Genomic DNA, 8,889 nt, shown 5'->3' on the forward strand with positions numbered 1-8,889 from the left:
GGATAAAATAGGCATAGCCGTAATATTGTAGTTTATCTATAGGTAATCAATTTTTATTGAAAATATATTTAGTAATATTTAAAAGTGTAAATTAACATTTTGCACACAATTCTATTGGGATAACTTCTTAATTATTTTATACATATTGTAATAATAGTTACCATTTCATAATATCAAACAAAATAGGAACATTCGTAATATTATTATATGTATATATGTACAGATAATCAATTTCTATTCAACAGTCAATATTTATTTAATAATATTTAGAATGTAAATTTTAATCAATAATTAATACATTCTAACACATAATAATAATTTTTTAAATTATCTTAAGCGTGTTGTAGCCAATTGTTTTGTATGGAACATAAATATATTTTATCTAATATATTTAAAATAATTATTTAAAAAAAGCAAATTATATTAAAAACAATAAAAAAGTGATATATTTATCAGATGTATTGTGCATTATTTGTATAACAAGGAAGATAGTCAAAGGAAGACATTTTTACATTTCTCTTATTTTTTAAAATATTATTTTTACAATATTTGAATATACAATATTATATAATTATGCTTAGCATAGTTATACATAATTTTTTGTGTTTACTACTATTATTTATACTATAAAAGAAGCAGTTCTTCGGTGGCGTTTCTTTTAAACTATTGTTGAAAAAGCTTTCCAACTTCAGGTATACCGCATTGTACATTCATTATAATTCAAGTTTATGATGCGGGTCCGAAAGGTAAAATGTTTCACGCTGAGAGTCGGAAGCTATATTCTAAAACTTACAGTACAGTTTGGCATATCTAAATATTCGTTGATTTTAATGATAATAATAATATTAGTAATATAGCTAACGATTATGTTAATAATAATATTAATAATAATTTAACATTATAAAATTATTTTTAATATTGCAAAATTAAATTTTATTAAATTATCATTTCAAGTTTATTTTTATAATTTAATTTAAGAACTTCCTGTAAGATTATGAAATTAAAAAATTATTTGTTGTTTAAAAAATAAGTAAGAATAAAAATTTGTTATTATATAATTAAATATAATTAAATAAAGTAATCTTTCATATGTCAGTTAAACTTGATAAATATTATCTGACAAAAACATACAGAATATTTATTTTTAATGTCAAAAATATGTTTACCTTAAAATGTATAATAAAGATAAATGTATTATATTTATAGAATATCCAATTTTATTTATTTGTGGAATTCTTTCAATAATTTCATTGTAATACATACACAAGTTTTGATTGAAGAAGATATGATTTGTTTTAATATAAATTAATTACTAAATAGTTTTATTTGAAGTTTAATTATATTAAGTAATGAAATTAAATTTAGTAATTTATAATTAATAATTCAATTATTTAGTTATAATAATAGTTACTGGATACTGGTTGTAGATGTAGAAGAAAAGTTATCATCATTAAGTTATCATCATATAATTCTTTTCAGGAATTTTTATCCAATGATAAATTATCGACATAAAATACTTAATAAATTTTTGTATTTATATTATATAAATGCTATAATTTTAAAATTCAATCATCAAGTAAATAAATTATTTAAATTTGACAAGTAAAATCAAGTTAAATTAATAGTTAAGGCAAATTAATTATAATAGAATACCATCAGAAGATATAATAGAATACCATCAGAAACATTGATTGAGCATCGGTATAACAGTATCTTAGAATACACATAATTATTATGCAATACATATGTATAATATATAATATTTACATATATGTGATGTTAATCTGTAATTATTAAAAATATTAAATGTAAATTATAATTTATATGAAATGTCTATACAATATCTTATTTAAATAAAACTTGAAATATAATTATATTAACTTTATTCTTATTAAATTTTCAGTACATATAAATCTCAAAACTATTGCATCAATATGTATTTAAAAATGTTTTTAAAAAATCTATAAATTTAGACAATAAAAACGTGTTTAATTATATTGTTTTTCATATCAAAATAAAAATAATTATTTTTAATTTAATAATTGAGAAGTAATAGGATATAAAAATGGGTAATATGTTTAAATAGTAGTTATATCCTACTAAACAGAATAAAATAGTTTGTTTTTTCTTTAATGTAGAAATAACAAAAGAATTTTTTATAAAAAATATTAATAGACATATTTAAAATGCTAAAAGTTGTATATACTAATATACTTATGTAATAAATTTATTTGATATATTTAAACAGTAAAGATATGTTTAAATTAAATATATAATATATATATTATTTTATTTTTATTTATTTGCATAATAAATACATCATAAAATTGCTGCTCTACGCCAATGCTGCAACTGCAGGTAGTAGGTCGCGTGTGGCAAACTCCACCCTTTGAGTAGTAGGCTTAACCAACAAAGGACCACCTCTCGTCACCATCATCCCCCACTTCTTTCGACACAATTTGATTCATGATGGCTGCGTTCACCTTATATTGCCATCTTTTAGATATTATATGAACTATTGTGAAATTTGTGAATATTAAAAGTGATATCTTCGATAAATTATTACCGACCATACGTTAAAAGAATTTCAGAAGTAAACTGTTCAGATATTTATTATAGATGGCATAGTTTTTGATTTCTGAAAATTGAAACAAATTGTGACATTAATTCGATGATTTAGTCAAATTTTTTAAAGTAATTTATATTGATGGTAAGACATGCAGATTAAAGAAAACATATTAATTTTTTCTATAAATGATCTACACATGAGTAATTTATTATATAATAAAAGTGCAACACATAAAAGAAAAATAGAATTAATTAATTTTTTATTATATATCCAGATATTTTTATACAGTTATTTTAGGCATTTAGGTTAGATATATCTAAAGTAGATCGTATTATAATAATTCCTCTCGACCAAACTGCCTGCAGACGTCATATCGCATTTGGAAGCTCTGTAGCGCACAACCTCGCTGTCTGTCTTACCTAACCGTTGAACTCCCATGGGTTCAGTATTCTGAAATATGTAACTGATCAAAGTAGAAATGTGGTTCTTTCTTTATGAAAGATGGCATCGACTAAATTCGCAACGTGAAAATATTTATATATAAATATCAAGAAAGATAAATATATATATATAAAAAAATTATTGTTTTATTTAAATTTTATTTCATTAAATAATGTACAAAAAGTCTTATTCTGTGTTTTAAAATCTCAATAAAAAACATAATTATAAGAATATACTACAAAAATATCGTTTAAAAAATACAATGACATGTATTATTATTTATAATGATTTAGATTAATATAAGTAATTATATAGTAATTTTATGGTGATAATATAATAAGCATTCGCAAGAAGCAGCGCTCGTGCTGACATGTTGATAACTCGTGAATCAATACAGCGAGCTTCTCAGAAAAATAATGATGGAATAGACGGAGTTGTTTGCGGATAGAACTTCCCCATGCTACTCTTCAGCTTGGAAGCTGCTACCAAATCTCAGCCCGTCACTACCCGTGTGATTGATATCTGCCTTCCCCTTTTCTTCATCTGTACAATTCGCATCACGAAGAGAGGAAACTATTTCGTTCGCGCCTTTTTTCGCGATCAAATTTTCGCTCTGTTCAATTGTAAAATACTTAGTTATTTTTATTAGAAAATGATTCATTTTAATTAGACATTAATATTAATATTAATAATCTGAATAAGACATTAATATTAATAATCTGACAATAAATGTGATATTATGCAAAATTAAGATGTTTAGAGATAGATTCGTTGTCAATTTGAAATTTTAAAATAATTGCAGTAATACGTATAAATACGTTATATAATAACGTAGTAAAAGTGTTCCTGCGATCGTTTCATGCTGTTTCATGAAACAGCATCGCGAAAACTAGCATGCTTCGATTACCAACACCAGTTTCAGGTAGCGCAAGTAGCAACGTCGACGGGTTAGGTGAGTAGGCGATGGAGTACCAGCCGAGTTCTGCGGCCGTCACGTCGGAGTGACGAGTGCCTTCCCCTCCGACCTACCAAACCCATCCACCCGTCGTCCGCCCAACGTCACCCAACACCACCGCCGCCAGCCACATACCCTCAGAGGGCTCTCCAGGTTCTCCGGAACCGCGGAGCACCCCCTTTCACTCTTTGCTTCTCTTCGGCCTCTCTTCCTTCAACTACGGCCGACTAGTAGTCGAGGAATTCGAGTTGCTATAAATCTCCCTTGACGGGCGCGATGCCAACATGGAGAGGAAGGGGCCGGGACATGGGTTGCGGGGAACTGCGAGAGCGAGGAAGGGAGGTGGCGTAGATAGGCAGCGGAATGGGGATGCTAGAAAGGAGGGAGGAACGCGTTTCGCCATACCAGGAATTGTAATAGTTTTGCTAGAGGGGTTAACGCGGTGTGTGCAAGAGCGCCCCCGCGAGAATAGAAAGAACCCGAAGATCGGACGATGTGGCTCTGTCTTGGTCCGTGCCATTCCGGACTGAGGGATGTTTCCGCTTTTGTTAAGGTCTGTCACTCAAGATTCGCGTTATGCGGGGATGCGAACGAACCCTTCCGTCGCGGTTTGAAAATTGTGAAAGCAATTTTCACTGTTACTTGCGACATTTTCTTATAGAAGAAAAAGTGTCAAAATGTTTATTCTCTCAAAAAATTCAATAAAATTAAAATAAAAATTTGACGATTCCTTCTTTTAAAAAAATAATTAAATACAGCAGTTCAATCATTGTAAATATATAAAGATATAAAAATTAGACTATAGAAAGCTTAGTTAATTTTCTCAATTTGTACTCAAATAATTAAATTTTAATACTTTTGCTATTTAAAGAGGATGTTATTAATGACTTAGTAAAATTACTTTCCCTAAAATGAGTTTTTAATCTTAAAGTAGTAAAAGAAATAAGGCACAAACAAATTACGATAAGAGAAACTGGAAGTAGACATTCTTAAGAAGCAACAAGAAGACCTAAAACTTTTCAGGTGTCGACTGCATCGTCGTCGCACGTGAACTATGAACTCGTCGGTGAGTTCATCAAGTAAGTTGGATTGAGGCAAGTCTTGTTTTCTTTGCCGCGATTTAGGAGCTCGATAAGACGCTCATGATTCGACTAGCGTTCTATATCTATCTCCTAATGATCCGTCGCGAATGGCGAGCACCTTTAATTTACCGATGTTACATCGATAAAGATGCTATCAGTTATATATACCAGGTACAATGCTGTATAAGGTCACATAAATTTATTTAAGTTAGGGCAATTTTTCTTTAAATTTACATATCATTTCCTGTTTGCGTTAAATCAAGCAAAATAAAAATGATTTTTAATATATTTTTTATATGTACATAACGTAGTTTTTTATATCATTTTTTAATATAAATTTTTTAATATAAATGTTACTTACTTAATATAAATAAATGATAAAAGAATTTTTGTTAAAAGTTTGTAGAGAAGAAATATAAATCCACGATATATGACATTCATTGAATAGAATCCAGATAGACAGCAGTGAAGATTTTTACAATTCTTCTAAGTAATTGATTTATGCAAGAAACCCTTTTAAATTTAACATGGCTTTGCCAATTTCAAGGTCTTGTCAAGTCAAAAAGGAACTATATCTTTTCTTGTTTTCTTCCGACATGTCAGGGTCACGAGATTTTTAGAAATTTATGTACAATATATAAACTAATAAATCTTAAACCTTTTTTCCTATTGAACTCAACATTGCATATATCTCAACTGTAACTGTAATAAAGCAAACTATGAAACCGTTATATTCGTTATTAAGTTTAAAGTTAATTGTACTGTTATAACTGAGTTTGTAATATTTTATAGAAAAACGACCGTTTGAAATAGCCGTTACAATTCATGGGGCATTCAGAATTAAAATCATACAGAAAGAATAGCGATAGTTGGTAAAATAAAACGGCAAATTGAATTTGCAATTGGAACTATTACATATGTCGATGAATGAAGTGATACATTTCTCGAAAGCAGTATTTCGAGACTGCGAGGAGCATGCTTGGGAGCATAAATCAATTAAATTATAAATTACTATACAGAAGTTGAGCAAAACGACCACCTGTTGAGGATAGGACAAGGAAAGTAGGATGAAGGGATGAAGTGGGGTAGCTATCTCGTAAATTCCGTGCAGCTACCTCCCCGCATCCATGTATAGAAGCACTTACTTCTTATTTACGCTCTTTTTTATAACTTATTTCTAAAATATAATTTTCATGTCATCCAACAATTATAGTTTTTCATATGTTTATATATATATATATATGTATAAATCCATTTGTCAATATTCTGTTACGTAGTGATTGCAATATATGATAATAACACAATTTTAAAAACAGAATGTAATATTTAACTCATATATGTAAGATTTTCAATCTTATTCTATTTTAAGATATAATGTTTTTACATATCCAATGTCGCTTTAAAATATTCGTTTTATTTTTACCTTAAGTATAAATATGCTTTACGCATTCATATTCTATAATTATTAATCAGTATCGTATATTTTATTATGCGATACGTCTTTTCTGTCTGATTTCTTTTATATTTCTAGAATCGCATTCGATAATTGTAATTATACTTTAATCACTGGCGATTCATGGCAATCCATATCGTTTGCGAGAAAGTTGTTAATATTTCAACTCTAAAGCGGATTTGGTAGATAAGCGTATAATTGGGAATGCGAAGAAAGTAGTAGGTAGGGACATTGAGAGCTGCCAGGAATGATTAATTCTTGTCGGAAAGCGCTAGACCCTTTGGAACTCGGTTGTAGCGTCCCCGCCACCCCCGCCTTTCCCATTCCACACTGGCCCTCTTCGCTCTTCATACAACCACCTCATTCCTCTCGCGCACTCAACCCTCTGAACCTCTCTTACCACTGGCAGACTTTCTCGTTTCGTTTGTTCTCCGCCCGTGTCATTCGTTATTACATCGTAGAAACTCGCGGATATTTGGAATTCCAAGTGACGTCTAAAGGGAGCCGGTGCTTTAACCGATAACTCGGTTTCTTATCTTAAAGGAAACTATGTCCGACGCTGCTTTTGTTAATACTCTTACACTGGACACTAGCTATATTGAAAAATTAATGTTGTGAAACAATTAATCAGGATATTTATTGTCTTAATAATCCTCTTTTATTGAAGAAATTTCTAATAATCGTCGCAATGTTATCTACGTGCATCTTTGTTAATCGTCGAAAATGCATTATAAAAAAAGTAGATATTATAAAATATATATAACGTAAGTATACAAAAACTATGTAAATTATCAGTTGCTGTGTGAATAAGCAGGAATTGCATTATACGTTTTCATTGGACTGGACAATTTTAAAAGTAATATCAGAATCAGATTCATCTCAAATTCGAGCTCATCCGGTGGCCCCATCTTGCAAGAGCCAAGAAGAAGCGCACGCGTCCGATATCGGTTGCATTTGCATAAGGCTATCGTCTTCCCTTTGTTGCGGATTCGCCTCCCACGTACGTGGCGAGGCTGTCACTCAGAGTTTCTGGACTCTCCTCAGTCTTCTCTCACATCAGCTGCGGATCAGTACTCCTCTCTATCTCCCTCGGCATTTCTTCCTCTTTTCTCCTTTTTTTCTCGATTTCAAACCTCCCCACAGCACACAGCAAGCACCTACACCCTGTCTTCGCTACCTTGCCTGCATTCCTGCATACTATTACACGTAGCTGTGCTGTACATACATTTCGTCCGTAACGCTTGCTTACTTGTTTAGCAAGTAAGGCTGAATACTTTGCACTTTCAAAGTAATATTGCGAAATATTTTAGAGGATATCAAAAGTTACCCATGACAGACTATGCAAGTAGGTATCTGATTTTTCTGAAAAAAAAAAAAAACTATTTAAAATGTCAAACAATTATAACAAATAAAGATTATAGATATATCAAAAGATACGGATAATGTCTCGCCAAGTTTCACGCACAGAATAATTATTTCATTTAGTTATCAAATTATAATGAAAACTTAGCAATCGATCTGATTTGTAAAGATTTATACAAATTAATATATATTGATAATTGTTTGTTTCTTGGGATTATGCTATAATATTTTAATTTAGCTTTCTTACGTGTTTAATATTAGTAACATTAATAATAATAACAAATATTTAAAGTGACTATCTTTCTTAACTTAACAATTCAAAAATTTGTAATTTGTATCTTCAGATTCAATAGTCATGACTCAACGTTTGTCCTCCTTGTCTCATATTTGCCGCCATGCGATCATCAGAAAATATACTGGGTGTCAAGATGGGAATCTTGATATTGCAGCGCGATAGCTGACCAAAACATTTCGGGCGGTCACGAATGGACAGCGAAGGCAAAACGTGCAAAACGTAAAGGCAGCGGACCCGAGGCTCGGGGTGTTCCACTAGCGCGATACTCTGCACTCTTCGAATAGCTCTCTTCTTGTCCACGAGGTGCGGAGGTCTTCGGAGGTTCCGCTGAATCGCCTAACTGAGAATGGGATGAAACATACTTGGTGGATACGGGCCGGGAATGGTGATCGCATTAATAAAACATTAAGGTTTTGTAGACGATGTATCGATGTAGTGTTTATATTATCTTCTTTGATGTCGACATGTGAATTGGACAGATTTGTTATTCAGACTCCGTACATAAAAGTGCTGAAGTCTTGCTCCGCTCCGTTTGTGGACAGGGCGGGTATCGACGACTCGGACATCGATGGACGGACGAACGGACAGACGGAACGAACGTGAGCGCAGATGGATAAACGTGAATAGTCTGTTTCAAGTTTGCGTTCTGGTCCCTGCCACGCTTGTCAGACAGCCAGTACGTAGAAAAGGGATCTTATTCGTACGCAGATAGTTCGCTGCTTGCTTGGCTCT

The sequence above is a fragment of the Pogonomyrmex barbatus genome, unplaced genomic scaffold (assembly GCF_055798465.1).
Source record: "Pogonomyrmex barbatus isolate J1 unplaced genomic scaffold, ASM5579846v1 scaffold2, whole genome shotgun sequence".
Taxonomy (NCBI): Eukaryota; Metazoa; Arthropoda; class Insecta; order Hymenoptera; family Formicidae; genus Pogonomyrmex; species Pogonomyrmex barbatus.